At 39.0% G+C, this 16,433-nt stretch overlaps 5 non-coding genes across 5 annotated transcripts; all 5 read right to left on the bottom strand.

The window, feature by feature from the left end:
- Positions 1-524: 524 nt before the first annotated feature.
- Trnat-ugu (transfer RNA threonine (anticodon UGU)) lies at positions 525-598 on the bottom strand. Its single transcript has one exon. It is a non-coding gene; the product is annotated as a tRNA-Thr (tRNA).
- Positions 599-4,823: 4,225 nt separating this feature from the next.
- Trnan-guu (transfer RNA asparagine (anticodon GUU)) lies at positions 4,824-4,897 on the bottom strand. The gene has a single exon. It is a non-coding gene; the product is annotated as a tRNA-Asn (tRNA).
- A 684-nt stretch (positions 4,898-5,581) lies between these two features.
- Trnai-gau (transfer RNA isoleucine (anticodon GAU)) lies at positions 5,582-5,654 on the bottom strand. The gene has a single exon. It is a non-coding gene; the product is annotated as a tRNA-Ile (tRNA).
- Positions 5,655-13,632: 7,978 nt separating this feature from the next.
- On the bottom strand, positions 13,633-13,706 carry Trnat-agu (transfer RNA threonine (anticodon AGU)). Its single transcript has one exon. It is a non-coding gene; the product is annotated as a tRNA-Thr (tRNA).
- Positions 13,707-15,758: 2,052 nt separating this feature from the next.
- Positions 15,759-15,832, bottom strand: Trnan-guu (transfer RNA asparagine (anticodon GUU)). Its single transcript has one exon. It is a non-coding gene; the product is annotated as a tRNA-Asn (tRNA).
- Positions 15,833-16,433: the final 601 nt, after the last annotated feature.

The raw sequence follows: 16,433 nt of genomic DNA on the forward strand, positions 1-16,433 counted from the left end.
CAAATATCAAATTGGAACGCCAAAGGTGGCCAGAAAAGCTTTCAATATCGAGGAGGTGTGGACCCCAGCATGTTCCCATGGTAACATAACTGTTTAGCTCATATTGTGGAGCACATGTAGTAGAATCTTACCGCAAAGAATCAAAGATTTCTGATACAAATTGGCTGAGATATCTTTTTCGTAAAATTTAATCAAAATTTGGTCGAGTTTATGACGTCATCACTTGGCCAATTTGCATATTTTAAAATCTTGAATATCTCTGGAACGAAAGGAGATCTTTGAAATAGTAAACAGCGTTTTTCTTCTCGTACAGTCTACTTTTTTTGTGCTTTAAAATGGCTTACATACGAAAGATGCGAATTTCATGATATATAGTAGCACTTTAAATGAACCGTCATGTAATTTTTCAGTCGACCCCTGCGTGGACCTTAAAAATAACACTCTTATTGGATAACACAACCTTACAAAAATTCCCTGTTAAGCAATATGTGAAGCTTCGAGAATTAAAAAGTTTGACCCCTCTAAGGCACCGATGGGATTTGAACCCATGACCTCCTGTTTACAAGACAGGCGCTCTAACCAACTGAGCTACGGCGCCCTACATTAGAGGGAGAGAGACTTCATGGATTCGAGAAAGAAACATCTGGTAGGCAGGAAAGAGAATTGTGTTCTCCTCATAATAGAATTATTGTTAAAATTAAGAAGTGTGTGTGTTTTTCTTTTCATTATGTGGGGGTAATGATTGTGTTTCTATGTCTGTTTCACTGCTTGGCTTTTTTTTTTGCATTCTGATCATATAAGGGATAAAATTGGTTTCATTTTTTTCAGACATTTGACCAACTGATAGCAATCGTTCGCTTGTTGATATTCATGATTTTGTGACGTGTGTCAATCGAGACGGGTATGTTCTTTTTTTTTCTTTTTTCATCTTGTAGCTTGTGCCGAGAAAGCAACAAATTTATTTGCGCTTTTGAAATATGTAATTTCTGACGATCGAGGGACGAATTAGTCAGAGATTACTATTCTGACAGCATGATGGAGAGGCTCGCGGGGTGTCCTGGGATGTTTAAGGACTTTTTTGCCTTTGGCGGGAGATTTACGTCATTCTTGATCAGTCAGTCTTCGTGTTCGTCCAAAATCTTATTAAGCTTTGTTTTAACAGCGTCTTGTAAAATGTTCTAGCTTATTGATTTGTACCAGGAGCCATAATCGGGGACGGAGACCGTAAGCGCGCGCCATTTCTAGTACTGGGGCTGCCCCTATGATATGGGAGAATTTTTCTATTTTTAGAGAAAATTGCGCCATCATGTGCGACACACGCGTGTACAATGCAGCGAGGATTTTTGCGGATGTAGCGCGGGGAAATGGCGTCCGAAATTCCCGAAATGTTTGATGCCTTAATTTTGGCCCACATATCAATACGTTCATGTCTGTTGGGAGTTTACTTCAGTATTTTCGTCGTAAGATGCTCCAGTTTAAGTGAAGGAAGACAGTGTCGAATTTAGTTATGTGCCGCTTTATATCACTGACCAAGTTGTGTTCCTCAGCTTCTTTTACAAGGGCTCCACATCACTCCACTCTAAGTTTTACATATGTTGAAGATTGACAGCTTTTCCAAAACACCCCAAAAAAACTAGTACGATGTATTTGGATATAGCACCGTTTCAGGACTTCAAAGTTTCCCTCCTCTTGTCACACGCTTGCGAAGATTTCGCCAGAGTAAAAAAGAGAGAGTAAAGAGAAGAGTAAAAAAAAATAATAATAATAATTGCAAGTTTGAATTTCGCCTGAATTGTAAGCAACGCTTGATGCTTTATCAAGGCCCAATAAGTGACAATAAAGTTTATCTCTGTAGATGCTGCTCAGTTTTGTTTGTGTAAAAACCCAATAAACTCTCTGTTGTCCATGAATAAGAGCGACCGCCGATGCGTGTTTTGTACAGTCAGTAAAACATGACAAATTGGACTTCCCCACTTTCGTTTGAAAACGTACATCAAACTTATATAATATCTCTAGTTTTTAAATATGTCTAAGGTTGATAAATGTTTCAGAACGTATTAAAAGCTTAGCTGAAAATATGTGAATACCGCAGAAATAATCAGCAAAGTTACGATGACGCTTTCTTTAATCAACTGGAATAACGATTTCGATTTTGTTGGTTGAGTTATCAAAACTCCTTGTCTATTTTATTTTCGCAGTGTAAAATTTCACTATGTTAAAGAAACACACATGATGTTAGCAGCCTTTTGGCGTTGGTGAAAATCGTTGCAACATCTCAGCACAAAACACAACGAAAGAAATTTTTGTCAAGATTTGTTGACAATTGAAAACACCGACCTCGGACTTGAAAGTGCATGCGCTGCACTATGCAAATGAGCTACTTGTACGCCTCAGACTTGCCTTTCAAAAACTTTTGCAAACTCGCCAAACAAACAGAAACAATATGATTAAGCATTGTTTGGGAAACTCACAAATTAACTCGATACCAGAGTTAAGAGTTTTCTTACACAACTTTTCTTTACACAACAAACGCAAAAGATTACGCGTACAACTAGCGCGACCAGATATTATTGATTTACAGCGCGAAATTGAAGTAATATTTTGGACCCTGCAAAACTTACCTTTTCCATTAGCTCAGAGCATAACACTACATATAAGAGCCCTGGTTCTTATTCCCTGCCTTATTCCTTGTCATCGCTGTGAAAAATCTGCAAGAGAATCTCGCAACTCTCACCATTTGATCACTCAACGTGACAACATCCACGCGAGAGCCCCTGACATGTGCGTGGATCCGCGCGGATATATGACGTCAGGACGGCGCAATTTGTTCTAAAAATAGAAAAATAGTCCCATATCATAGGTGCTCGCGGATCCCAAGACTTACGGTCTCCGTGCCCGATTATGGCTCCTGCTAAAACAACACAGAACAGCTATTAAAACACCAGCTGAGTTAAGGGAGTGGCAGATTAAAGCATTTGTCTAAAGAGATTACTATATGTCTGGCCTGTTGCTCTAGTGGCATGATTCTCGCTTTGGGTGCGAGAGGTTCCGGGTTCGACTCCAGGACAAGCCCAAATTAATTGTTTTTCTTTTCAAATAATAATTAAAATAAACATAACAGTAATTTTTTTTTTATTTTCCAAATTGTAGGTATGGATGAGACATTCACTCGTTCTTTCCCTCTCTCCGTCGCTTCCTGTTAGAGTTTTCGTGAATCCGCTGATCAATTTAAAGGGAAAAGTAGTCACAGCCCAAGGGAGTCCCGAGCGGCTTTAACACGTGCATTTTCATCCTCAGAGAAAACATCAACGCAACGCTCGTGCTAACATTATCCGCGGGAGAACCGGCTACTATATCTAAAAATAGTTTGAGAGGAATTACCTTGCTCTCCTGATACCGGCGAAATGTTTAAGCAACCTGCCAAAATACTCTACACCCTCAAAGATGTTCACATTAGGCTATACAAATATAGGGGTTAAGGTTATGGATTGTTTGGACTGATGCGATCATGAAATGGTCGATTTCATCATCTTTATATTTCGCCAAATCTTATTAGCAAAACGTAAACAAGAAATTGAGTAGTTATTCCATTTAAATTACCCTGGAACAAAACAAAATGAACGGAAAAGTTTAAAGCGATGGTTTTTGTCCTTGGGTCATTTGAAAGCTTTCATTTAACACAGAAATTACATTCAACCGTCAACTTATAGCAGAGAGACTTTTGGTTTCTCCGGCTGAAACTCATACATTTCTGGCTACCAATCCACTAACAATCAGTGACATAAGCTTTGTTAAGATCATAGCTCGATAACGTTATTTAAGGTATCGATCCCAACATGAAGTTGCTGAAAGATAAAAAATTAAATAAGCTCAGTTACGTCAACATCTTTCGTTTTTTTCGTTTTGTTTTGTTTTCGCTGACTCAAAATTTTGTAAGAGCCGGCTAGAGTTGGGTAGCAAGATTTAGTCTCATATGAAAAACAATCATGTGTTTCCGGCCGGGCTCGAACCGTCGATATTCCGCGTGTAAAGTGGACGTCATGACCACTACACTACGGAAACCTGTTACGACTGAAAGCTGCCATACTCAGTGGTGTGCTAATCAGGAACTCGTAGTTTCTAGTTTTTTTTGATCAGGAAGACAGAAAAAATAAGTCTGCGAAGTACAGCAAACAGTTGAACATTTGCCTACTTCTCACGATGCTCAATATTGAAGTTTTTCAAAAACGATGCTATCCTTGTTTTAGCGTTACCAGAGAATCTCAGTGCAGTTAACCGTCAAATCGCCAAAAAATTAACCGTCAACCGTCAAATGAGCAAGCCAATAGTAGCCGTCAAATGTCTCAGATATCCTTAATCAAGAGCTAAACGATTGACTATGGAAAATTTATGCTGTTTAGAAATGAACGTTAATACACCACAAAAAGATACACTTATGCTCAAGTCCTTCAACTTCTAGTTATGGGAGCGGAAGATTAATGCGCGCAGCGGTGAGGTGATGTAATTACGTTAATTAGACAAACAGTCGACGATTAAAGAAGTCATAAGTAATGCACAAATTATAGGACTAATTGGATTACTCAGATACGGGCAAATTTGTACCCTTTTATGAAAAATTACAGCCAAATTTGCTTCAACCGTCAAAAAACCAATAATGATAACGATCACGATAATAACGGTTCATTCACATCACATCCGCGCAGTGGCTGTTTGTTTGAATAGACCTTCTTACATGCAATACAACTAAAAATTACGCTAACAGGATGGATGAATGGAATCCTGACGCTAACTATATAGAAAATAATTATCAAAACAAAAAGAACCGTCCCCGGGTGGGCTTGAACCACCAACCTTTCGGTTAACAGCCGAACGCGCTAGCCGATTGCGCCACGGAGACTTCCATCAGAACATTTTGAACAATTTTCATCACATTTTGTGCAAGAAATTTTAACTTGCGTAAGGTTTCTGTTACATTATTGTATCTTGCTCGAAAGACGTGAAAAGCGAAAAACCGGGGGAGTTGGTTAGTAACTGTCTTGGCCAATGAGACAACACAAAACAGGTGTTATAGAACCAGTTCGACAGAGAGAAGTAGATTAAGACCTTTGTCAAATGACGTTCAACCATGTTTGGCCTGTTGGTCTAGTGGCATCATTCTCGCTTTGGGTGCGTTGCGAGAGGTGCGGGTTCGACTCCCGGAGAGGCCCTTTGTAACACTCTTTTGTCAATGAACACAACATAATAACGAAGCAGGCAATATTACGATGGTTTTTGTGACGTCACAACGGCCATATGAAACAACGGAACACCTGCCTCCTTTTTTTGCAGACAATTCCAACTGACTACCATAAAACCCTAGATTCAAATATCACTTAACCGACTGTTTCTGTTGGCCGGAAAACATTTCCAACGACTTCTAGGAAAATATTAATCTAAAGTAATTTTGATCTAGTCCTCTTGTTTTAAACCGATGAGGGGGAATAAACTAATCAAAACAAATACAGGAAAAGAGAAATCAGAGTATAGTCAGTTAGAAATCTTAAAATAGTATTTTCCAGGTGGTTTACTTAAAAGGAAAAGTTGGTCCGTGTGAGGGTCGAACTCACGACCTTGGCGTTATCAGCACCACGCTCTTCCGACTGAGCTAACGGACCAGACACATTATCCTTGTGCCGTTTTTTATTAAATACTACTGCCTTTGTACAGGAACGTTGTCAAAAGTTTGGCCTAATGAGGAACAGCACCCGCTTATTGGCTTTGTTCAAACTTATTTGGTTTTATTCTTTAAGATGTATGTATATATTGTTAACGTACTTTCTCAAATGATGAGGACATTTTCGTCGAAATATAGTTATCCCGAAATTATCTGTTAGAAGTTGTTTCCCATTTATTTTATAATCATGTCATAGTTTTTTATTTTTAACTTAGGATAGAGTGCCACTGGTTCGTCAGTTTTTTTCAATGTTATGTGTTACCTTCTGTAAATAAAGTTGTTACTTCCTTACTTACTTACTAATATCAGCCGGTCCATTTTGGTCCATTTTGGTGATTTAACATAAACAATAGCCCTTTTGTTATTAGAAGCGCCGAGTTCTTTTTCGGAAGCTTAGCGAGAAAACTTGTGATCATCGGAAAAATTGTCGGCATGAGGAATTAGCTACCTTGGGGGTGCGAGGAGTGTAATTTTTGTTATCACAAGATCAATTTCCATCGGGGGAGCCCAAAGGAACACTTGACCGGCTGTATGAGTATCGGCCAGACTCTCACCAATAAAGTAAGAGTTTTAGGCCTATTCCAAACGTCGTGCCACTGCCGTGCCGAACGAAATTCAAGAACTTAATTTAACTTAAGCACGACAGTTGCACAACGTATATTTTTGTAATCGGCTACTAAGGCATGGCCCGCCTAGATTAGCCTTTCAGTGCTACTTGCGGGCATGCGACTTGGCTTCAAACGGCGTGCTCTTGCAGGGCCGAACTGAATTCATAGCCTGTTATCAGCTTCCGTTGCTTTCTATTATTTAAAATGGTCTTCAGCAAGGCAAACTTCTTCCCATCTTCGGCGACTGAATTAAATTCGACGTTTGAAACCACTGGCGTTATTTTGTCATACCACTACTGGGTCAAATTTATTTGAGTTCGTCACCGCAGTAGCACGACGTTTGGAATAAGCATTAGCTTACAAGTTTGATTGGCAATGTTCGCTTTTATATCGATTTAATTTGGCAAAAGATAAAATGATTTATTCACTTGTGCTAGCATGACAAAGTATTATTAAACTTAAACTTAAACTTAAACGGCCGGGACAAGAAGAGAAGGTGAGGAGGAGTGATTTATGTAATACATTTCTATGTGTTAATAAATTTGGCCTTCATAAATTTTTTGACTTATTTTATCGTTGTGATAATATCAGGCAAGAGAAAAAGCGGTCATTGTGCACGACAGTTCGTTTCTTTGTTTGTCGCGTCCGGAGCAGGCAGCGTAAGTCAAAAGAAAAGAAACAAGTGCGATTTCTAAAAGCCGATTAACGAATTAAGATGCGTTGTTTTTACCTAATTTAAAAGTGAAAAAAAACAAAAACAAAAACAAAAAACAAAAACAAACAAAAACAAACAGCGGCCTCCGAAAGAGCAAAAGTTTACGCAACTCAGTTATCATTAGTGCAAGCAAAATATTGCCAACTGATCGTAGACTTTCTTCGGATTTTTTTTTCATTGCCTGTGGAAAGCGGAGATGATCGTTCACAACAAGTTCAACATTAAGCTTATTTAGCACACTTCTGTAACACGCATCCAGTTTTTGTGCTTCCTATTTTTCAAGTTCCTATGCCTTTCTGTTTGTCTTAAAAAAAGCGTGAACTGTGCTAAGTTTTGAGTTGTTTTTCGCTCGGTAGTTTTCATTGCGTGAAATGAGTAATTTCGTGGAATTTACGTGGCCGTGAAATTCCTCGACACTCGACGAGTCCGAGATCAGAACGTGATGTGTCAAGACACGTGACGTGTCGGAGAGTGCCATGTTCCTGATACGTACGTTGCGGCGTGTCAGGAAAACTCATGGCCTGGGTACGTCATGTGCGGCGTATCAAGGGAAGCCAGGACTCTGATACTTAACGGCATGCGGTTTTAGTTTAATCAGCCAAATTAATGAACGGAGCTTATTTCTCTTTACGCGGAAACTAAAATTTTCGGACGTGCGTTTCGTTTGTTCGTTTCAGAATGTTCAAATATATACAAACAAAAACAACAGCAACAATAACAGAATGCTAAATAGCATTTTTTATCACGTCCGACTACTATTTTATATTCTAGTATTTAAAATCTACTTATCGCAGGGCTCTTTTAGAATACTACCCTGGCTACTGAATGTAAAACCCTTGTTTAAATAAAGTGCTAAAAAAACCACAGTGGAACATCCCTTCTCACCGACCTACGTGGTGGCGCAACTCACCAGTTTCGCAAAGCTTGAGAGCGGAATGCCCTAGGATCGGTTGCATGGGAGGACTTGAACCGGGACACCAAACTCACTTAACGGTGCCGCGTATTTGATGCAAACCATGGAACACTCATAGGAGGCCTCTGGCCGATCTTAAGCTTGAAAAGATTGAATGTTGCAAAATCTATTTATTTAGACCGACTGGTGGTTTTCCATCATTGTGGTTACCGCTGTTAGTCTGAAAGCATCAGCACATGCGTAATTATGGAGGGTGCCTTCAGCGAAATTTACCAACCAATATTTCTTCCAGTCGGATTTTCAGTAAGATTTCTAAACACAAATCAAATAAATGATTTTCGATTTTTTTTGTTGCGTCACAGTGAAAACTCTCTATAAACATTTTATCCGTCTTGGAATTGTTACGTGAATAACATTCAGACGTCTGTGAGCGATTAGACTTTTTATTCTTTGCCGAAAGGGGCGAATCATTCAGACAAGTTCATTATACGTCGTAAGTTATAACGGTCTGCTGAGCATCAGATTGTTAATATTTAAATCAAGTTACCCGTGACGCGGCCAATTAAGTCAGATATAAAGAGCGGGGCCTTTGAAAAACGTCCTCGAGTGTTGTCCGTGATAAAGACTGGCTTAAAATGTCGATCTGGTCTAGCTCCGGCTTTGCAGTGCTTCCATAATCAAAGCAAGTAGTAACATGAAATCTTTTGGGCGAGAGAATAATGCAGCAAAGTGAAACAATCGGTAAACTTGTCGCTTGTTGAGCATAACTGAATTTTGGTCCAGTATGAATATAAACAGCTTAAGGGGACAGCACACTTCTATTTAATCGTAATTACCTGGCGGCTTTCTTCGAAGTTCCGCAAATATTTTACAGCATTTCCTTCATCTTGCAGCTGTTGTACATTACGATCAGAAAATTTAAGGGGGATGAAAGGGGGGAATAATTCTTTTTCCAGTTTGAAGCCACACTAAATTTCCAACAGAGAAACCAAACAGCAATGGTGATATCATCGATAGCCGCAATGGTGACCCCTACCGGCCGCCCCAGGGTAACGACTTACACACAACAAATTGTACCCGTAATGCCTCCCCCGGGGAGGATTTGTCGTTACTTGGCTTTTTACAATCGTTCAAATCGTATCGCACGAGAAATTTTGAAAGTCCCTTGAGTATTTTTAAGCTGCTGCCGCCATTGTTAAAAAATGGCCATATTAGGTTAATTTTGGGCTGGATAACAAAGCCTTTTGTTAGCAAAATGGACCCGTTTTTCTTGAATATCAAGGAACTAGAATGAAAAGCAACATATTTCTTAAATTATCTGTTTTTCTAAAATGAAATTCTAAGTACATTTAGAAAAAAAAAAATAAAACTAATCACCAAGTCATGCCTCTAACATTGTTTTTCAATAGTTATAGTAACTTGTATATTGAACCAAATGCTTACGGTTTGGGGAATAAGCTCAAATGGTAGAGCGTCCGCTTAGCATGCAGGAGGTACCGGGATCGATACCCGGATTCTCCAGCGGTCTTTACTTTACTAGCTAACATGCAGCTTTACTTTTTTTTGAAGGCAGATTTTTTTCGGACCATTGTTGTACAAATAACGGTTTGTAAACTTTTTATTTGGCTAGTTTTCTCTAGCTATCAAGGAAGATGAAAATACTCCTATTAAAGAATTTTCCACTGTCGCTCTAAAACAACGTGGACTTCAATCGACCAGCGGTAAACGGGCAATACCCAGAGCACCTTTCGGTATATTTGTCGCGTGGTACTCTTTTACGCTTTGTAGCGCAACAAATAATAATAATAAATAATAATAACGAATCTTTAGACAGGATTAACCCATCAGTACTATAAAGTACTGTTATCAAAGGGGTCCTGTAAGATTTAAAAATTTAAAAAAGGTAAAAGGTTAAAAAGGCAAAACAAAAAAAAAAAAACTGCAAAACTGCAAAACTGCTATATAACACAGATAACACAAAGATTCTTTGAAGAATTACTCTTTTTTTTGCGACTTGCTTTATTGTAGCCTGGCAGTTAAAGGATTTATTAAATCCATTTTGAAATCACTGGTGATCCTTGGAATCTGTTTGGCTCTCAGTGGTGCGATTTATTCACTAATCGCACTATTTTTTGCTCTAAATCGCATCTTTTTCTCAGCCAATGAGAATGGGCCAGTAAAACAAAACAACCAATCAGATTTCAAGATTAGTTTAAAGTAATCAATAAAATTTCAGGAAAATGAAAGGCAAAAAGCCACTGTGTGGAGAATTTTGCAAATACTATTGCCAAAACTTTGTTGTTATTGTAGCTTTTTTTCCAAAAAAAATTGACAAATTTAATTAATTACAGTTTCTGAATGACGATTATGAGCTCCTTTAGGCTGAGGACCTACTTTAATGGAAGTTCCCAACTTTCAGTGTCCATTTTGACGAACATTTTGGCGATTTTTCTTCAACATCTGCTCAAGATCCGTATGATACTGAGTCCAGTAAAACATAAACAAACGAAAACCACACAACAACAAATTCAGAGTCATCTCAAGAAGGTAGATGTTTCCAGGTTTCCGGTAGTTTCAAACGAAGCAACAAAACACCTCAACTCTGTTGTTGTGAATAAACATAGTCAAAATACGCCACACTGCACAAAATAGTGCATGAACGAACGTCTTACGAAGCCGGTGCCAGTCCCGCCGTCTTGGAAATAACTTAAAACAAATGGCGCTGCAAGAACTTGACAACGTCCTGAGTATTGAGTCCCACGCGGAGGTTACAAAAAGAAACGGAGATGATAACGAGCTGGACCCCTTAAAATCATGCCATTGAACGGTATTTAAAAGAAAAAAAATGTACTATCCACTGGGCATCGTGCACTCGAGGGAGTTTCACAACCCAAAAGAAATCGATCGCAGAATTACACAGGATATGCACCTTCAAATTCCTTCTCCAAAGACAATGAAAAGTCTCAGCCTCAACCACAGAAGAAAGGTAGGCCTTCCATAATTGATTCAGGCGACGAGAATTGCACTCTTACATCTGAAGTAGACTATTTTCGACTTCAGATCAGAACTGCTTGTTTCTTTGTCATGCTCGAATGAGTTTTCGTCACATGACATCGTTTTGCATACTAAATTAGACGTAAAGGCGTTTCCGGTTCCGCTTTTTTTTTAACAAACCGGCTACTGGAACAATACACCAAAAATCTAACATTTAACGCGATAAAATTGTGCGATTTCAAAATGGATCTAATCAAGTGGCAATTGAACTTCGTGTCGTGCAATTTTGGTCTGAAATTATACTTGTTATTTCAGACCAAATTGCACTCCACTCAGTTCAATTACCATTATTAATTTCATCTTTTAGAACTGACGCCCTCCTTTGGCACGGAATAGTAAGGAAAGGTTAAATGGCCGCAAATGGGCCTTGCTAGCCCACACACTGCAGATCTAATCCCAGTCTCCGCTGTATTAAACAACTGAGAGTACTTTTCTTTTCCATGGATGGGATGCTAGTCCATCGTATTTATCCGCCCACACCCCCAGCCCCCCCCCCCCCTTCCCCTTTGCAGCGAACTACTCTTACAGTAATGAAAGAAGAAAGAAATATAAACAGGAGCCATAATCGGGGACGGAGACCGTAAGTCTTGGGATCCGCGCGCAACTATGATATAGGACAATTTTTCTATTTTTAGAACAAAATGCGCCATCCTGACGTCACATATCCGCGCGGATCCACGCACATGTCGGGGGCTCTCGCGTGAATGTTGTCACGTTGCCTGATCAAATGGTGAGAGAGGCGAGATTCTCTTGCAGATTTTTCACAGCGATGGCAGGGAATAAGGCAGGGAATTAGATCCAGGGCTCTTATATGTAGCTTTATGCTCTAAACTAATGGAAAAAGTGAGATTTTCAGAGTCGAAAACAAGACTTTAATTTCGCGCTGTGAATGAATAATAATATGTGCTCGCGCTAGTTGAACGCGTAAGCTTTTGCGTTTGTTCTGTAAAGAAAAGTTATGAAAGAAAACTCTTTACTCTGGTATCGAGTTCATTTGAGAGTTTCCCAAACAATGCTTAATCATAACCAAACTCTGTTTTTGATAGTTTCTTATCGCTTCTGTTTGTTTGGCGAGTTTTCAAAAGTTTTTTAAAGGAAAGTCTCACGCGTACATAAGTAGCTCATTTGCATAGTGCAGCGCGTGCACCTTCAAATCCGAGTCGGTGTTTTCAATTGTCAACCAATCTTGACAAAGACTTCTTTCGTTGTCTTTTGCGCTGAGATGCTGCAACAATTTTCACCAACGCCAAAAGGCTACTAACATCATGTGTATTTCTTTAACATAGTGAAGTTTTACACTGCGAAAATAAAATAGACAAGGAGTTTTGATAACTCAACCAACAAAATCGAAATCTTTATTCGAGTACAGTGACTATTCGAGTTGATTAAAGAAAGCTGATTATTTCTGCTGTATTCACATATTTTCAGCTAAGCTTTTAATATGTTCTGAAACATTTATCAACCTTAAACATATTTAAAAACTAGAGATATTATACGAGTTCGATGTACGTTTTCACACGAAAGTGGGGAAGTCCAATTTGTCATGTTTTACTGACTGTACAAAACACGCATCGGCGGGCGCTCTTATTCATCGACAACAGACAATTTATTAGATTTTTACACAAAGAAAACTGAGCATGATCTACAGACATAAACTTTATTGTCACTTATTGGGCCTTGATAAAGCATCAAGCGTTGCTTACAATTCAGGCGATACTCAAACTTGCAATTACTTTGTTTTACTTTTCGGTCGAGATGGACTCTGGCGAAATCCTCGCAAGCGCCTGTGGCAAGAGGAGGGAAACTTTGAAGTCCTGAAACGGTACTATATCCAAATATATCCAACTGGTTTTTTGTTGTGTAATGGAAACGCTGTTAATCTTTGTTCAACATATGTGAGACTAAGAGTGGAGTAATGTGGAGCTCTTGTAAAAGAAGCAGCGGAACACAACTTGGTCAGCGATATAAAGCGGGACAACTAAATTCGGCACTGTCTTACTTCACTCAAACTGGAGCAGCTAACGACGAAAATACTGAAGCAAAATTCCAACAGACATGAACGTATTGATTTGTGGGCCAAGAGTATCAAACATTTCGGACGCCATTTCACCGCGCTATATCCGCAAAAATCCACGCAGCATGTACGCGCGTGTGCCGCACATGATCGCGGAATTTTTTCTGAAAATAGAAAAATTGTCCCATATCAGAGGGACAGCCCCAATACTACAAATGGCGCGCGCTTACAGTCTCCGTCCCCGATTATGGCTCCTGATATAAATTCATCAAACGAGACAAGTCGACCAAAGAAATGTCGTTGAACTAACGCGACAAATGTAATCCAGGGCGTTTATTTACATTAAAGTAATGTTTCAAAGCGCTTTACACTCTGATAAAACATGGGTTTTTGACCAATCAGAGCGTGCGCAAGGTCCTACCTATATTATAATGGTCATTTATTCGCAAATTACGTTCCATATAATTCTTGAAATTTTTCACTCGACTCTTGCGTAGATCTTAAAAGTAAATCCATCGGATAACACAACCAAAAAAATTCAAAGGGGTGCAATATGTGAAGCTTCGTTGAGCAATTTTCAAAAGTAATAAAAAATTAAAAAGTGCAACAACTGTAAGGCACTGATGGGATTTGAACCCATGACCTCCTGTTTACTAGACAGGCGCTCTAACCAGCTGAGCTACGGCGCCCTACATTGGATAACCTCGTGTATTATTGTTTATTTGTTTATTTTTTAAAAAGAAAAATAAAAAAAATAAAAAAAAAACATTGTTAATACATGTAGTACTAAGTTGGTGACATGTCCACTTTCACGCTTGGTAATTTCCAGCGGCACTAAGATAGCTCAATACTTCTTAGGGTCTTCAAGTACCTCAAAAGGTCCACAGCGGGAGCTTTCGTGGTTCCTTTTAGCGTATTGAGCTTAAAAAAAATTATGACAGGAGATATTGTGTTGTTTTAGAATTGGTACCTCTTAGGGGTCCCTCGGGGACCACCTGGGCTTTGATTTGGCGTTAATTTGAAAGGCTGGGTGCGAAAACTTCCAGAGCTCAAATTCTAAAAATAAAAAGATACCAGAAAGGGTTGAATCCTAGGGTTGGTATGGGAGATGGACGCTCCGAGTCATGAGCTCCTGATCTTGCTTTATTGACGGGACGCGGAAAATTAATTAGCGGAGTTGGACTGGTAACTACACGACTACACAGAACAATAATCGTAATAATACATGTTTAGCAGGGCGCATACTTCATCAAAGGTGTTCTTCATTGGGGCCCTGCAACTGTTCTCAGATGAGTTTACACATTGTGCAACAACATTTACACGAATCTCAACATGGAAAAACATAGTATTAATTCCAAGTTTGAAGTGAACTTTTCTCTGCCAAATATTGTTTAAGTGGGCCTACTAAGTGAATTTAGTCAACTGGTGAGGTTCCTTAAAGAACAAGTTCGCATTTAGCGACTATAGTTTCACGCGCCTTGCAGCCACAAGATGGCAGGATTTGATGTCTCGTGGAGAGAAATCTTGAATTTTTTTTTTTAACTGCCGGCTTCCTACCTTTTTTTTTTTTAACTTTCTGTCTTTATTGCTAGCAAATATCATTTTTTTCGTTTGTTTTCTTTAACTTCCTACCTTGATTTTCTGTTTATTTTTGGACAATGTGGAGATAATTGTAAATAAAATCTGTTTCTGGAAAGAAAAGTAGGGGTCAGCAAGCTCGTTAAATCTAAGCAAAGCTATAGCAGTGGCCATCTGCCCTGTCATTCTTCATTTTAGTACTTACCGCGTGCACTTGATCCATGACGTGGCTCACTCTTCATCCTCCCCTGACACCGGCGAATTGTTTAAGCAACCTGCCAAAATATTCTTCACCCTCAAAGATGTTCTCATCATGCTATACGATAATAGGGGTTGAGGTTGTGGATTGCTTGGAATGGTTTGGTCAATGTCATCATCCCTCTTTTTCGCCAAATCTTATTAGCAAAACGTATAAAAGAAATTGATTAATTACTCCATTTAAAATACCTTGGAACACAACAAAAAGAATAGAAAAGTTTAAAACGATGGGTTTCTCGTAGGAGAATACAAAAGTTGAAATTGACATTTAACACAAAAACAAACGCTATCCTTGTTTTAGCGTTCGGCAGAGGATCTCAATGGGGTTAACCGTCAAATGGCCAAAACATTAACCGTCAACCGTCAAAACCGCAATATTTTTACCGTCAACCGTCGAATGAGCAAGCCAATATTAGCCGTCAAATGTCTCAGATATCCTTAATTAAGAACTAAACGATTGTCTAGGGGCAATATATGCTGTTTATATAGCAACGTTTTAATATATCACAAAAAGTATGCTTATGTTCAAGTCCTTCAACTTCTAGTCACGGGAGCAGGCGATTAATGCAGGCGGTTGTAATAAAGGTGATGCAATTACGTTAATCAGACAAACATTTGAAGAGTAAAGACCCAATATTGAATGCACAAATTATAGTACTAATTGGATTATTCAAATATGGACAAATTTGTACCCTTTTATGAAAACTTACGGCCAAATTTGCTTCAACCGTCAAAAAACCAACAATGATAACGATCACGATAATAACGGTTTATTCACATCACATCCGCGCAGTGGCTGTTTGTTTGAGAAGACGTACTAACATGCAATACAACTAAAAATGAAGCTAACAGGATGGACTCTTGAAGCTAACTAAATAGAAAACAATTATCAAAACAGAAAGAATCGTCCCCGGGTGGGCTTGAACCACCAACCTTTCGGTTAACAGCCGAACGCGCTAGCCGATTGCGCCACTGAGACTTGATTTTCATCAAGTTGAATTGTGTGGATGAAATTTTAACTTGCGTAAGGTTTTTGCTACATTATTGTATCTTGCTCGAAAGACACGAAAAGCGAAAAGCCAGGGAATTTGGATAGTAACTGTCTGAGCCAATAAGCCAACAAATAACTGGTATTATATAGTACCAGTTCAATAGAGAGAAGTAGGTTAAGACTTTTCTCAAATAAATATTCAACCACGTTTGGCCTGTTGGTCTAGTGGCATGATTCTCGCTTAGGGTGCGATAGGTCCCGGGCTCGACTCCCGGAGAGGCCCTTTTAATACTCTTTTATTGATGAACACGACATCAAAATGAAACAAGCTACGATGGCTTATGTGATGTCACAAATGCCATATGAAACAGTGAATTACCTTCCCCCTTTAAAACAAATTTCTTTTATTTTTGTGCAAACAATTCTAACTGACCACAATGAAGCCTCTTTATATCAGAATATGGCTTAATCAAGTGTTTCTGTTGGCATCAATATTTTTCAAACCGGTACTTTCCAGCCCCCGGGAGGGGGGGAATACTGCCGTATATAGGGCTATATAGGTAAGTGCCGCAGTAAAGGGTATGGTTTT

The sequence above is a fragment of the Orbicella franksi genome, chromosome 9 (genome assembly GCF_964199315.1).
Source record: "Orbicella franksi chromosome 9, jaOrbFran1.1, whole genome shotgun sequence".
NCBI lineage: Eukaryota > Metazoa > Cnidaria > Anthozoa > Scleractinia > Merulinidae > Orbicella > Orbicella franksi.